The sequence below is a fragment of the Nyctereutes procyonoides genome, unplaced genomic scaffold, assembly GCF_905146905.1.
Source record: "Nyctereutes procyonoides isolate TBG_1078 unplaced genomic scaffold, NYPRO_anot_genome, whole genome shotgun sequence".
NCBI classification, from domain to species: domain Eukaryota; kingdom Metazoa; phylum Chordata; class Mammalia; order Carnivora; family Canidae; genus Nyctereutes; species Nyctereutes procyonoides.
The window spans coordinates 50,663,202-50,680,044 of record NW_026575043.1 but is presented as its reverse complement, the minus strand read 5'-3'; the positions used below and the strand labels follow the sequence as shown (position 1 = coordinate 50,680,044).

The 16,843-nt window shown below is 46.4% G+C and overlaps 1 protein-coding gene across 12 annotated transcripts in view; it reads left to right on the top strand.

The window, feature by feature from the left end:
- RNFT2 (ring finger protein, transmembrane 2) overlaps positions 1 to 16,843 on the top strand; it is a 68,574-nt gene that overhangs the window by 15,335 nt on the left and 36,396 nt on the right. The gene's annotated exons all lie outside the window — the stretch shown is intronic.

Here is a 16,843-nt window from a genome sequence, read left to right as displayed (position 1 = left end):
TTTAAGGGAAGGGTCCTGGGACACCTGAGTGGCTTAGCGGTTGAACGTCTGCCTTTGGCCCAGGGAGTGATCCCAGGGCCCTAGGATTGAGTTCTGCATCAGGTTCCCCATAGGGAGCCTGCTTCTCCCTCTGCCTATGTCTCTGGTTCTTTCTCTGTGTCTCTCATGAATAAATAAATAAAATCTTTAAAAAAAAAAATAGAGGGAAAGTCCCTGAGGCTCAGAAGAAACAAATTCCATGATTGATGAGGGATGTCTGCTGTGGACATAAGATGGGGGGCAGAGGTGATGGTGCTTTGCCCACTGGAAAGGCCTGCAGGCAGATGTTGGCCCAGAGAGGTCTTGGGAGGTAACTACTGTAATTCAGAGGACTGAGCAGACTTGGGAAAAGACAGCATCTCTAGGGGTTAGTTAATGCCATTGCCTCTGCAAGGAGACTTGAAGCAGGGAATCTAGACAGAGGGAGATGCACTAAAGAATTTTGGAAGCATCCTGCTTTCCATTCGGTAAAGGCAGCCATCTTTTCATCTTCAGAACACTCAGAATTCATACCAGGCATTGGCGGGAAGGACAACAGGTTGGAATTGGCCTGTCCATCTTCAGTGCCCAAAGCCATTGGTCAAATGAATAGGAAAAACACTACTGTGTCCCTCCTTTACTCACACATTCAGCACTCTGACCACACATGTGGTTTTCCCACACATCAGGCAATGCTCTGGCACCAGCTGGGTGTCCTACAATTCCACTCAATTCCACCATTATCTACCTAGAGACAGCATCCCATCCCACAACGTGAAGGGCTCAGTCCCACAAAAATGTACCCACTCCACTTCAGGTACCAATTGCCAGTCTGAGATTGTCACCTGTGCTTCCCCAACTCCTTGGGTTCAGTCATTTGCTAGAATAGCTCAAGGAAACACTTTTATTTACCTACTTGTTGTGTAATAAAGCATATGATAAAGGATACTGATAAATAGCTAGATGAAGAGGCACATAAGGTGAGGTCTGGAAGGGTCCTGGGCACAGGAGCTCCTGTCCCCATGGAGTTGGGTTACATCACCCTCCCGGTATGTGGATGTGTTCCTCAACCCCACACTATTGGGATTTTTGTGGAAGCCATATCACATAGGCACGATCAATCACTAACTGCATTTCCAGCCCATCCCCCCATCTCTGCAATAACGGAGGTAGGGCTGAAAGTCCTAAGCTTCTAATCATGGCTTGGTTTTTCTGGTGAGCAACCCCCATCCCGGAGCCCACCAGGAATCTCATTAGAACCAAGGATACTCCAGGAAATTCCAAGGGATTTAGGAGCTCATTGTCAGCAACTGGGGGCAGAGACCAATAGAGAGATCTGAGTTCGATCCCCCCCCCCGCCCCCCCGCCCAATCTCACCTTTACTCTCCCACCATGTAGTTTATCCAGTTGAACCACAATCCTAGGCTGTTGCGGTTTCCTTAGACAAAGCCACAGCTTTGCTGTTCAGAGGCAGCGTCAGGAAGTCTAAAATGGCATAGACAGAAAGACAACAAGGAAACAGACCTCAGGAAGTCCTGAGATGCCTCCCCACCTGCCCCTCCAAGACCATCATCACCATTACCCTTCACCCCCTGAGCTCAGACCACGTACCAGGGAGGCGGCAGGGACTTGACAGTGGGAAGCAGTGTGGCCTGATGGCCAGGCACGCAGACTTTAGCATTAGGCATATCTACATTCAGGTCACAGCTATACCCCCTCTTAGCTGTGTGACTTTGGGCAGATGACAAAATGCCTCTGAGTCTTAGTTTCCTTATCTGTCAGATGATGATAAGAATGGCAGCTTCCTCCTGAGTGCCAACCTCATAAGAAATTTTGTTGGTAGGAAACTGGAACTGCTCTGCCCCATGCTCAGCACATAGTAAATGCTCAGTGAATGATTCACAATGCTTCTTTTTTTTTTTAAGATTTTATTTATTTATTTATTTATTTATCTATCTATTTATTTATTTATTTATGTGCTTTATACACATAAGCTCATTGAATCTGCACAGCCCCATGGATGTACTATTTTGACTACCATCCCCTTTCACAGACATAGGAAACCGCTCTGAACACACAGGTCCCATCGTGGGCAGCCCCTCACAGACAGCTTCCTGTCAAGAACTAGTAATTATGCCCTTTTCACTCTTTCCATTTATTCTACAAACAGTAAATGAATCTCTAGGGAGATAACAGCTCCCTTCCTGGGGAAGCTTCTTCACTCCTGGTTGCCTTCCCTCTATCCTGCCCACACCTTCGTCAAGAACAGATGTGTTAAACTCTTTTTCAATTAATAAGCAAGCAAAATATTTAAACACCTTTTACCAAAGAAGATCTACTGGTAGCAAATATGTACCTGAAAAAATGTTCAGCATCATTAGTTTTTAGGAATGAAAACCACAATGAGATGGCACACACGTGAATGATGGTGGCCAGCGTGAAAAGGTCCGAGCACACCACATACCACAGGTGGGCAGAGCTGTGGGAGAACTGGAACTCAGATGCTTCCAGTGGGAATGGAAGTGATACAGCCTCTTTGGAAGCCAATTTGGCGGGGGGGGGGGGGGGGTTGTGTGTGTTTTGTTTTTTGTTTTTTTTAGATTTTATTTATTCATGAGAGACAGAGAGAGGCAGAGACATAGGCAGAGGGAGAAGCAGGCTCCATGCAGGGAGCCTGATGCGGGACTTGATCCCAGGACCCCAGGATCATGACCTGGGCTCAACCCCTAAGCCATCCCAGTGCCCCAGTTTGGCAGTTTTTTAAAAGATGAGGGAAACACCTGCCGTATAGTCCAGCCCTCCCACCCATAGGCATGCACCCAAGAGGAGTGATAGCTTGTGTGTATGTAAAGATTTTTGTGTGAATGTTCATACAGCTTTATTTATAATAGCCACAAATTGGAAAGCACCCACATTTCCATTAATAGGTGAGGAGAGAAACAGATTTTGGTATCTCCAGCTCAAAATACAGCTGTCAAAATTCACAGCTGACCCTTGAACAACATGGATTTGAACCACACAGGTCCACTTGTACAAGAATTTTTTCTGATAAACACAGCACAGGACTGTCCGTGTATTTTCTCTTCCTTGCGATTTCCTTAACATTTTCTTTTCTCTAGCTTACTTTATTGTTAAGAGTGCAGTGTATAATACATATAACATCTAAGATATGTATTCATCAACTTTCTGTTACTAGTAAGCCTTCTGGTCAACAGTGGGCTGTTAGTAAAGTTTTCAGGGAGTCAAAATCATCTGAAGATTTTTGACTGCATGAAGGTCAGTGCCCCTGATGGTGTACTGTTCAAGGGTCAGCTCTGTTGTTACAAACGATAAATGAATCTTAAAATAGTTAACAATGGTGCTAAGTACAAGAAACTGTAACCAAGAAGAGTATACCTTATAATCCTATTTATATAAACTTCAGAAAATGTAACTGAGCTAGAGTGTTGCCCGAAGGGATCAGAGGGAGGGATTACCAAGGGGTAATAGATGTAGTCACTGTCTTGACTGCGGTGATGGTTTCACAGGTGTGTGCATGTAATGAGCTTATCAAATTATACACTTTTAAAAAAATATTTATTCATGAGCGACAGAGAGAGAGAGAGAGAGAGAGAGGGGGGCAGAGACATAGGCCGAGGGAGAAGCACGCAGGGAGCCCGACGTGGGACTCAGTCCTGGGTCTCCAGGATCACTCCCTGGGCTGAAGGCGGCGCTAAACTGCTGAGCCACCTGGGCTGCCCAAATTATACACTTTTAAGAGCAGGGGCCACTGTTGCATCTACACTGGCTTTAGTCCCTCCCCAGTCTGGGCTGCTGTTGTCAGGGGATGGCCCCAGATGCTCATCTCTGGGGCCTCCACTCAGATCCCCCAAACCTTCTCCTTCTTAGCACTGTGACACTTTGGGATTACCTGTTCATGTGATTATTAGGCCCATGTCCTCCTTCCCATGAACTGAAAGTCTGTTTTGTCTGCAAGACTGAGTGCGGCATCAGGCAGGGTAGGTCTCAATAAACAGGTGGGTGAGCGACATGGTGAAGAAAGTGGAGTTTACTCAGTCCTTACCCTGTGCCTTCCTGTGGACTATCTCCAGATAGAAATAAGATGGGAAATCTTTTCAGTGTCCACTGAGGGCAAGAGACATAAACCTAGCCACGTGATGATGCTCAATGAGCATCAACTGTCTGGAATAATAATAGCTTGGAATTATTGAGCACCAACTGTGTACCTCAAACTTTGCTAAGAGTATTTCTTGTGTGATTCCTTATGTGGCCCCTTCCTTTTAGGTGGGTACCATCACTCTCATGGATGGGTAGGAGATGGGCTGTGAGGGGGTAGGTGGCTTCTCAGTGTCACAGAGCTGTTACCGCTTCATGCTATTGCTGGGCTACCCAGAGCCTCACAGCTTCACAGCCCAAGCTCTACTTCAAAGTGGATGTGGGAGAAGGATAAGGAAAGCAGGCAGGTATGGTTACTAAACACCTAATACAGTCTGATTCTTGCTAGATTCTTTCCCATATCTTTACTTCAGGCTCTCATCAGCCCCGTAAGAGAGAATTTATTATCACCTCTTTCTAGATGAAAAACTCATGATCCTGAGACAAATCACCCTGTGTCTGGTTCGTTAAAACAACAGAAATTTGTTTTCTCATAGTTCCAGAGGCTAGAAGTCCAAAGTCCATATCACTAGGCTGAAATCAAGGTGTTGGAGGGCAGCACTCCCTCTAGATGTTATGGGAGGATCCATTCCTTGCCTCTTCCAGCTTCTGGTGGCTGCTGGTGTCGCTTGTGGCTTCCATTCCAGTCTCTGCCTCTTTGGCCATGTGGCTTTCTCTGTGCATGAAGTGTCCCTGTCTCTTTTAAGGATATAAGTGATTGCATTTAGGGTCCTGGGTAATCCAAGATATTCTTCTCATGCCAAGAGTTTTTTTTTTTTTTTTTTTTAAGATTTTTACTTATTTATTTGAGAGACAGAGAGAGTAAGAATGAGAGAGAGCGAGAGAGCGCGAGAGAGTACATGGGCAGGGGGAGAGGCAGAGGGAGAAGCAGACTCGACTCGACCTCCCCCCCCCCCTTTGCAGGGAGCCTGACATAGAGCCTGGGCTCTATCCCAGGACCTAGGATCATGACCTAAGCCAAAGGCAGGCACTCAACCAACCGAGCCACCCAGGCGCCCTCATGCCAAGAGTCTTAATGATTTCTTAAAAGACCCCTTTTCCAGATAAGGTCACATTTGCAGATTCTAGGGAGCAGGTGTCCTTGGCCATTTCTTCACTGACTATCCTGAGGCTGAATGAAGTACAAGACACCCAGCCACTCAGTGATAGAATCAGAGTAAGAACCCACATCTTCCAACTCCCAAGGCTGGCCACTGCAGGAGGGTCCCTGCCAGGCCCTGAACCAGCCACATGCCAGAGCTCCTGGCCCCTCCTAACCCTGCCACATTCTAGCCATTAGGCCTCTGGTGAGTCACTTCGCGCCCCTGAACACGTTTCATCCTGTGAAGAATTGAGATATTAACAAAACCCTGCCTGAGATGCTGCAAAGATAAAAAGACTTTCTGGATATGGGATGGAGGGAGGGGCGGGTTGATCATTGCTGGACAGGAGGCAGGCAAGGCTTTGCAGCCCTCTGCCACTGGTCCCACCTACCTGTCCACCTGCATTCTCCCTACACTTGCCTTTTCCCTCCCCCAGCCTCTCACCCTGTTCTCTGTGCTTCAGCCCAATTCTACTTCTCTCGTGTCTCTACACACACTGACTAGTACCAACACGTGATAAATGTTCTCCTTATCCAGTTTTCTGGATGAGAAGCCCAAGGCACTGAGACACTGCATAACTAGCTTGTACAGTTTCCAGAGTGGGTTGTGTGGCATCCAGTCTCCTACCCACTGCACCTGCTGATCCTTCTGCCTCAAAGACCCTTCCCCTGCCTTGTGTCATAATTAACTCCCACTCCTTGGATCACAGCCTCATAGAAACCTTCCCTGCCCCTTTAGGCTAGGGATGGTGCCCCTGACGAGGACTCCCAGAGCACCCTATACTCCTGTTCTAGCACTCCCTACCCTGACTATAATTGCTTGCTTAATTGTCTGCCTTCTCTGCTTGTCACCTCTGTGACAGCAGAAATGAATGCATCTAGCTTGTTTGTCAATGGGTTGCTGGCATCTCATATGCACTCAGAAGCATTTGTTATATGTATATAGAGGTACATGTATGCATTAGATATATAGGTAGATGGATGAATTTGATGACTGGAGAGGAAGGTTGGTGGGTGGGTGGATGGATGGATAGATGGATGGATGGATGGCTGGACGTATGGACAGACAGATGGACAGGTGGGTAGATGGATAGGTGAGTGAATGAGTGATAGCCTAGCCAGCTACACTAAATCTCACCACCTCCTCTTATACCAGAAGCAAGAGTTAAATTCCTTTCCCAGCTCAGCTTAAACCTCTTGTATTTGGTAGCTGTCCAAACAACTCTGTCATGAAGACGCAGAAATCCACAAAGCAAGGCAGTTACTCCTCTGTGCTAGGAAGGACCACAGAGGGAGCCTCAAAGAAACCTAGAAGTCAAACTAATAATGATAAATACAGCCAAGCATTACTGAGCAGTTCCTAGGAGCTAGGCAGTGTGTTAAGCCATGATATTCATTCAAGAAATATTGCCTAAGTGCCAACTGTGTGTCAGGCACTGTTCTAGGCACTGAGGATATATCAGTGAACAAAGTAGACAAAAATCCCCCATACTCGTGGACTTTATAGTCTACAGAAGACATTGTCTCATTCAGCCTTAATCCTGGGATGGTAGATGTTGGTTTCTCTTGTCATGGAGCAGAAACTGGGTTAAATCACATGCCAAAGGTTGCAAACCCCATAGTTACCACCTAGCAGGAGGAGCAGCTCATGTGGAGTCGGCGCTCGCTCTGAACGGGCCAGACGTTCATTTCCTTATGACATTTTACAAGGCAAGGGCTGTTGTTTTTTGTGTTTTTTTCTAATCCAAGTCCTATTCACATACTATGAAATTAACCAGTAATCAGTGTAAAGTCTACAATTCAGTGGCATTTGGTATATTCACAGTTATATGTAACTGTCCCCTCTGTCTAGTTCTAAGACATTTTCATCACCCCAAATGGAGCCTTCCCCACTTCGCTCACAGTCACTCCCCCTCATGCACCCCTAGCCTCTGGCAACTACTACTAATCTGCTGGATTTGCCTCTTCTGGACTTTTCAAATAAGTGGAACCATCCATTATGTGACCCTGTGCCTGGCTTCTTCCCCTATACATAATGCTTTCAGGGTTCATCTGCATTGTAGCTGGTGTCAGGACCTCTTTCCTTCTTATGACTGAATCACATTCTATTGCGTGGGTACACCACCATTTATTTACCCATTCACCCATTTATGTATATTTGGGTTTGATGGACACTGTTCAGCTATTGTGAAAGTGCTATTCCAACCATTTGTGTACAAGTATCTGTTTTTTTTGTTATGTTTTGTTAACAAGCATCTGTTTGAACACATTTTTTCTGGGTACATACCTAGGAGTGGAATTGCTGGGTCATGGGATAATTCTTTGACTTTTTGAAGAACCGCCATATTGTTTTCCACAGTGGCTATACCGTTTTACATTCCAACAGGTACTGCCTTTATCCATGTTCTCCAGAGGAGAAAACAATCAAAGTGAGAGATTCAGGAGATAGCCCAAGACCACACAGCTTGTAAGTGGCCGAGCAGGGATTTGAATTCAGGGAGTCTGACTCCAGAATCCTTGGTCTGAGTTACTAGGGCCAGATTCCCTCCTATGTACATTCCCTGGTTTGGTTTGTGAAATTGCTCAGTGTTGATTAAGGAGAGGGGTCCCCACCATGTATACAAAATTCCCCCAAGTTCAGACTATGGCTTCTTCACTCCCTTCCCCCTCTTGCAGGCACTTCTGGGGGCAAGGGGGTGGGGATGGGACCTGACACCCTTTCCCTGCGCCGCCAAGGTATGGGTGACAATTATTAATGCCTCCCTGGCAACTGTCCAGCTCCCTTTTTCTGATTATTATTATTTTATTCGGCGAGATTAATGTGCCAGGTCAGAGCATAATCCAGCCTGTAAAAAGTGATGTGAATAGTCTCTTCAAGATAAATTGCAGGCTTGGAAAAGGTTCACAGCCTTTCCTTGCCTGTCTGAGTGCTCTTCCGAATCCTCATCAATCCTTGTCTGGGCAGAAGAAAAGGATGGGTCTTCATTTGCAGCTGGGGAGGTGGGAGGGAGGGGGAAGAGCACATCTGTCAGGGACCCCTAATGGCACACAGCACAGATTCTCTGTCCTGTGCCTCCATGCCATCCACTGAGAGGGTGGGTTGGTTTTTAATATGATAATCGTTATACTGGAAGGGCTTTTGGCATTTTGATTTGCTTGATGGCTCTGTGGTCCCTGACGTGTGAGGCTGGGTGAGCCACCAATTCCCAGGTGCCTCCAGACACTGGAATGCCTGTCAGGAATCTTCTCACACTTGGGCCTCCCAGGAGAGCTTTGCTCATTGGCCAGCCAAAATGGGGATGGGGTTAAGGTTGGCAACCACTGGTTGGCAACCTTGACCCTAAACCATCACACTGGCTGCATGTCTAGACACTCACTTGTCATTATAAATCCAGATAACTTATATGATCCATATGTCTTAGCTTTGCTTGATCTGGCTCCTACCCAACTATCTGACCTTATCACCAGTGACTGTCTCCCTTGCTCACTCTGGATCCACCACCAGTGGCCTCAGGGTCTCCCCGATGTACCCAGCACCTTCCTTCTCAGGCTCTTTGCATTTACTGTTTCCTCCCTCTGGGACAGTTTTCTTCCCTCTGTCCCCATGGCTATCTCCTTTCCATCATTCAAGTCTTGCTCCATTGCTCCAGGGTCACTTACTCTGAGACCGTGTCATATCCCTGGCCACCCTGCTGAAAATGGTTGTCCTCAACCTGTATTACCACACCCCTATTTTATTTCCTTCCTTGGGAACATAGGATTCTTGCCCACATTCTTCCCTCCCCAGCCCAACCCACAACATTATTTAGGACCTGTGGACTGACATGGGCGATCCTATACCCTGAGAATATAAAAATAAGTATGAAACCAGTTTTTATATTAACCTAATCCAGACCTAGTTAAAAGAGCAAAAATCTTGTTCTTGAAACATGCATCTCTAACTCCTACTATTAAGTAGAAAGAACAAAAAATCTGGCTTGTACGCAGTGCTCCTTCTTTTTATTAAAATGAAATACTCTTCATCCAGAATTCTAGAGCTGCATTGGCCAGTATGGCAGCCACATGCAACATGTGACTATTTTATTTTTTTTTTTAAATAGAGATTTTATTTTTAAGTAATCACCAAACCCAATGTTGGGTTCACACTTAAAACCCCAAGATCAAGAGCTGCATGCCCCACAAACTGAGCCAGCCAGGTTCCACCACATGTAACTATTTACATTTAAATCAGTTAAATTTAAAATCCCATTCCCTAGTTGCCCTGGCCATGTTTTCAGCACTCGGTGGCCAGCCATGGCTGGAGGCTACCATTTTGGGCAGCACAGATATAGAACATTTCTGTCATCCCAGAACATTCGTTGGACATCACTGTTCTGGAACATTCTGAGGACAGGGTTTATTCAACCTTCCAATGGTATGGGTAGCAGGCAGCTGTCATTCTGCCCATTTCTCAGATAGAGGGAAACATAAAAGCTGGTATTTGTCTAAGAGCTCTCCAGCTCTAGTAAGTGGAGGTGGCTCCACAGAACAGAAGACCCTGGCCTTGAGCAAAACCTCATTCAAACTCTGGCACCTTGATGTATTCCTTACATGACCTTGAGTAAGTGACCTCACTCTTTGGACATCTCAGGTTCCTCATCCCTAAAGTGGTCATCTTGAGGTTCTCAGCCTCTTAGGTTCTCAGAAGGTAGAAGGCCATGTACCTAGCTTGCTGGGTAATTACTAGCATCAACCACAACTGAAAACAAGGAAAGGCTTCGCTCAAGTGTTTTCTCCAAAGAACCCAGCATTTGATTAACTTTCTGTCTTTGCTGTAAGAATAGGAAAGAGGCTGCACCTGGGTGGCTCAGTGGTTGAGTGTCTGCTTTCGGCTCAGGTCATGATTCTGGGGTCCTGGGATTGAGTCCCAATCAGACTCCCCACAGGGAACATGCTTCTCCCTCTTTCTGTGTTTCTCTCCTGAATAAATAAATAAAATCTTAAAAAAAAAAAAAAAGAATAGGAAAGAGGAAGCCCTTCCTAAGTCCAAAATCATCTTAACCCGATCTTCCTGTTGAATGAGACTCCACGAGATGCCAGCCTCACCAGCTCGCTTCCACATACAGGGCAGGAGAGGGAGAGCAGACAAAAATTAGGAAAGGTAGTTTTCTCTGATGTGAGAGCAGAGAGGATTCATGCGGCTTTTCAGACTGTGAAAATCCCTCTATTTTCTGGGTCCTGAACCCAGCACTTTTACTTTCAGAGTGATTTCCCATTGAGTGTGTCTCCCTCCCCTTCTGGAGGTCAGGCATTCACCTCTCTGCCCTGCCCTCCTGAGCAGATATCTGACTACACTAGGGCAGGTCTGGATGGCCTAGGCCTATGCTCCAGTCCTTATGGCACATCATTTTGTGTATAAAAGTGCAGAACTTCTCCCAGGGCCAGATGCATTTGCCCCAGAGTCCTGTACTGGGGGTGCTAGAAGGGGTTAAACTAGTGGTTCCCAACTAGTGGGGTGAGGGGTGACCTTTGGCAATTTCTGGAGACATCATTGGTTGCCACAATGGGGTTGGGAGGGATTGCTATTGGTTTTTAGTGGATAGAGGCCAAGGATGCTGCTAAACATCCTACGTGCACAGGCCAGTGCCCCACCACTGAGAATGATCCAAAGTGTCAGCAGTGCCAAGGTCAAGAAACCCTAGGTTAAATGTGTTTTATGATCCTGAGTCAACTCCCCTACTGTTACAGGCTGAATTGTGTCCCCCTGCCCCAAATTCATATGTTGAAGTTCTAACCCCCGGTATCTCAGAACACAACTGTTTGGAGAAATATCCTTTAAACAGGCAGTTAATTTGAAATGAAGTCTTTAGGTGAGCCCTAATCCTACTGGTGTCCTTATCAAAGGGGAAATTTATATACACACCCACACACAGGGAAGACCATGTAATGACACAGGGAGGAGGCAGGCATCTGCAAGTCAAGGAAAGAGGCCTCAGAAGAAACCGACCTTGCTGACACCTCAATCTCAGACTTCCGGCCGCCAGAACTGAGAGAAAATAAATGTCTGTTGTTCAAGCCACTCGGTCTGGGCACTTTGTGATGGCAGCCCTGGAAAACTAATATATTCACACACCGGTTTCCCCACACTTATGTCCTCTCTTGAGAGTGCTTTTGCAATCATTCTGTGTGTCCCAACTTTCTGCCATCCCCCTAGTTATTGAGGATACATTATTATTATTAAAGGTTTTATTTATTCATAGAGACACAAACAGAGGCAGAGCCATAGGCAGAGGGAGAATTAGGATCCCTATGGGAAACGCAATGCAGGACTCGATCCCAGAACCCTGGGATCACTCTGAGCTGAAGGCAGATGCTCAACCACTGAGCCACCCAGGGATCCCTATTTTTTTTTTTTTAAATAGGTTATAGAGTCACAGGATTCAGAAGTTAAAACACCAAAAACAGCATATGTTTTTTAGAAAGGAAAAATCCCCTTCCCTCACCTGCCCCCAGGCACCTGTTTTGCCCCCCCAAGGAGGTCATGATTATCCCTGGATCTTTTTTTTTTTTTTTTAAGATTTTATTTATTTATTCATGAGAGACACAGAAAGAGAGAGAGAGGCAGAGACACAAGCAGAGGGAGAAGCAGGCTCCATGCACCGGGAGCCCGACGTGGGACTCGATCCCGGGACTCCAGAATCAAACCCCGGGCCAAAGGCAGGTGCTAAACTGCTGAGCCACCCAGGGATCCCCTCCCTGGATCTTTTATAGCTTGTTGTATACATATTCAAGCAAACGCACGTGTACCCTTATCCCACTCAGCTTTATATTTGATTTTATTATTGTTTAATCAAACAATAATGTTCTACATGCAGCTTCCACCTCACTTGTTTGAGATCATTTCACATTTCACACAGCCTAATGGTTAAAAACCAGACCGCTTGCATTCAAATTCTGTTTGGGAAATCCACTGTCACTTAGTAGTTGTGGGACCCTGCAACTTCGCCTCTGCTTGTTCACCTTTCCTCATCTATAAAATAAGATAATAATAGGGCCTACCACTATTATTCAATTAGTGCCTAGCAAATTACCACCAACTTAGCAGCTTAAAACAACACCCATTTATTAGTTCACAGTTTTGTAGGTCAGAAGCCAGGCTTGGACTTGACCATGTTTTCTGCATAGGGTCTCGCAAGGTCAAAATCAAAGTGTTGGTCAGGCTGGGCTCCTATCTGGACGTGCTGGAGGGGAACCTACTTCCAGACTTATTCAGGTTGTTGGCAGAGTTTATTTCTGTGTGGTTGTAGGACTAAAGACCCCATTTTCCTGGGTGTCAACCAGGGGTCACTCTGAGCACCCAGAGACCACTCTCTGTCCTTTCCTGGGGCTTTTCCACTTCAAGCTAGAAATGGGCTGTGGATTCCTCCTCCTGCTTCATATTTTCCTGACTTCTTCCCCTTCTGCATTTAAAGGGCTTGAGTGATTGGATTAGACCCACCCACATAGTCTCCCTTTTGATGGACTCAGAGTCAACTGATCTGTAACCTTCATTACATCTGTAAAATCTGTAATAAAACAGACTCCAGTTGAGATAGCTCATTCTAGTAGAGTCCTGAGGGTCAAGGTGGGACATTTAGGGGGGATGCACAATATACTACCTCAAAGGGTGTTGAGAGCATTCTGTTGCATATCTTATGGCACGCAATATATAAAAGTTAGCTTTTGGGGAGATGGGGATCAGCTGGATTTTTGTAATGTGGAAACAGTTTAAATTTTCTTTTTAAGATTTTATTTATTTATTCGTGAGAGACACAGAGAGACAGAGACATAGGCAGAGGGGGAAGTAGGTTTCCTGCAGGGAGCCTGATGAGGGACTTGATCCCAGGATCATGACCTGAGCCAAAGGCAGATGCTCAACTGCTGAGCCACCCAGGCATCCCCAGTTTAGATTTATTAAGGATTTTCATAGAGATTCCTCTAAGGATACCTTAGATAGTTGTGAATTGCTTAGTACTCTTTGACACATTGATTCTATGATTCTCCAGGACTCAACTTAAATGTCACTCCACCCCCCTCCCCTTAAGACAATGCTCATTTCTTTGATTCATTTTCCCACAGCCCCTCCTCCCAGCACAGAGGCACTGCTTGGTAATTATCTAGACCATTGTCTCCTCCTCCAAGCCATAAATCCCACCCCCTACCCTGCTTGCACATTAACATAGTGGAGGCTCTGAGAAGTCCTGCAGTCAAGAAATTCATTTCACTTAGTTTGACATTTCCCCAACTTTTAACCATGGAATCCTTTTATTGAGGAGCATAATATGCTGCAAAATCTAGTTCAGAGTTGGCAGATCCCAACCTGTAGACCTAGTGCTTATTTGATAAAGTTTTACTAGAACATAGCCACGCTCGTGCATTTAAGCATTGTCTTTGGCTTCTTTCATGCTGTAAAGACAGAGTTGAGTAGTGGAAATAGAGTCTGTATGGCCCACAAAATCTAAGATTTAATGTCTGGCCCTTTAAGAAAAAGTTAGCTAACCCTGATCAGGAGTTTGAAACTATTAACATTCCTAATTCCTCATAATTTGGCCTTTGTAAGAAAGCTGTGTCTAAGGGGGAACTCAGTAATCTACAGCAGACAGCCACTTCAGGAACTAGAAGACCCCAAAGTGTGAAATATGGCCAGAGGCTCTGCTAGAAACCAACAGAAGTGAGTTTGGCTAAATGTCATTATTAAGGACTTGACTATTTGAAATTGCCAGGCTAATTTTTAATTTTACTCTAAAGCAACAAGTGGCTTACAAGGCTTCTTAGCACCACAGTCACCCCTAGGATTTGTTCTTTCTTTGCTCTGCCTAAAGGTTGTAGCTTAGGTGCCTACTCCTCCCTGAAGTATTGAAGCCTGAGATAGCAAACAGTCTGAAAGCACCCACTTACCAGCCTGTGTCAGGCATCACTAATTTATCACGACCCTGCTTCACCCAGGATCATCTCAATGCAGCAACCCAGATAGCCCCAACCAATCACTGTTGGAACATAGATGAAGCCTTTAACTTTAGTTCCTCCATGTAAAGAAAATGGAAATTTCTGGCATTTGCAGAGTTCTGTGGCCTTTCAGGTGATGGATGAGGTCCACCCAGGTTATCAAGGCGTTATCTCATTTACTTAAAGTTGACTGATTGTAGATGCTGATCACATTTACACAATACCTCTGGTAGCAAGCCCTAAATTAGTCTGGTTGCATAACTGGATGCTAGATCCTAAGTCAAAGCTTGAAACGAACTATTGCTGTTCCTTATTTAACGAGATGCTGATTTGGGGGCTGAGGCCAATGTTTTATCACATCAAGGAAATATCTACCTAGGCCAGTTTATTGAAATTTTTAAGATAAAAACTGGTCATTGAACTTGAACAATGATTTTCCTCCTTAGATCTATTACAGTGAAAAACCTGCATCATCAGGTTTCCTCTTAAGCCTCGCATTGCTGGAATGAACCCACTTGCGCCTGATGTAGTATCCTCTGATATGCTTCTGGATCGTGCATGCCACTATGTTACTTACTTAGGATTTTTCATCAACAGTCATTAGTATCCCTGTCGCTTTGTGGGTGACTTCCCAGAAATAATTCCTGTCACTTTCACTGACATCTCATTGGCTACCAGTCACAGTCACTGCCTGGGAAGCTGGGAGCATCTTCTTAGCTGGGTGCCAAGGGACCAAAACAAAAAAATCAGGCTTCTGATTTTATTTTTTTAAAAGATTTTATTTATTTGAGTGAAAGTGAGCATGAGTGGGGTGGAGTAGGGGCAGAGGAGAGGGAGAAGCATGCTTTTTGCTGAGCAGGGAGCCCAACATGGGGCTCCATCCCAGGACCCTGGGATCATGACCTGAGCTGAAGGCAAACACTTAACCCACTGATCCATGCAGGTGCCCCCAGGCTTCTGATTTTAAAGGAAGAAGAGGAGAATGGACATGGGGATGCACTAGCAGTCTGTGTCCCAGCATGAGAATCCCTGGTTTGCAGATGAGGCTCAGCAAGTTTGTGTTCACTTACCCAGGGTCACACAGTAAGCCTGTGGCAGAGCTATGACTTAAGGCGAGGTCTTCCAGGTGCCAAGGGAAATGCCCCAAGGGCCAACCATCAGAATATATTAAATATCATAATACATAATAGTAAGTAATTTGCCCAATACTGTTTTAAGAGCTTCGTAAACATGAACTGATCCCCACAACAACCTGCTGAGGTTGATACTCCTGTAGCCCCCATTTGCAGATGAGGTGCCTGAGGTACAGAGAGCGTAAGTGACTTGCTAAGGGTCACACAGCTGGGGGGGCAGATTTGAACTTGGCTGTCTCATTCCAGAACCCGCAGTCTTAAGCATCACACAGCCCTCTCTGCCCATCATTCCCTGTGCCACACCTTCCTAACTCCGTTTCCCCCAACACAAATGGTACAGCGAGGTGGCTGACTGGTGGGAATGGCTCCCCAGTAATCCAGGGACCACACCCCCTACCCCCAGCCGCCTCTGGTCCATGATCTACCCCCTCTGCCACCCCGACCGCCCAGCTCAGTCTCAGGGGCCTACACCTCGTTTTCTGTTGTTCTTGTTGTGCTTTGTTTTTTTTCCCTCACTCTGTTCCCTGGGAGACTCTCAAAGGCTACATTCTGCTGCCAGGGGACCCAGGAGGGACAGGGCAGCCACCTGAGATTTCCCAAACCCCTCATGCTGGAAGGCAGTGGGGTGGGGGTGGGGGGTAGTATTTATTTATGTATCTAGTCCTGCTCTGCTCCACACCCCCCAAGCTGTTGTTCCTCACTGGGGAAGATGAAAAACGGCTTCAGACAATGGAGGACAAGGCTTGCCACATGGCCCCCGCAGTTTAATTTCCCTTAATTCATTTTATATTGAACCAAATGATACTGTTTGTTTTTAATGGCAAACACTCAGCACGGAGGAGGGGCGGCCAGGCCTCCTCCTGGGGAAATTAGGAACACAGCTGCTATTTAAACTCTCCTGCCACTTGGCTCCCCCCCACCCCCACCCCGGCCCCCTGCACCGGGGCCTCTGGAAATCACTTTCCAGGTTGAAAGATGATACGTTTCACCAGTTCAGACGGTCACTGCGTAGGGAGCTGGCCCGGCTCTGCCCCAGCTGCAGTCAATACCCCCCCACCACCACCCACCCCAGTGTGGCCACCCCAGCCCAGGGCCCGCCTGGGGAAAAAGTGGATACACAGGAATGGGGACCAGGGCTGTGGCTGTTCCTGGTGTCCCTTTATTCCCCACCCACCTGTCCATTGCTGAAAATCCTGCACAGACACCTGGCCCAAGCAGGGTCCATCTGGAGCCCTACCCCAGGAACTGAGTTACCTGGGAGCTGAGTGCATTCATTCAACACCTGGGGCAGTCTGCATCCTAACCAGATCCCCAGGTGATCCATTCGTATGTGCAAGTTGGCAGTCAAGAGGAGGGTCCTTCTGCTTGGACTGTGAGGCGCTCCAGTGCTCCTCTGAAGCCCGAGGTAAGCCACAATCCCGCCAAAGTCCCTGTTGGCTTTCGGCTCCTTGCAGGTACAGAGAACCGGGAT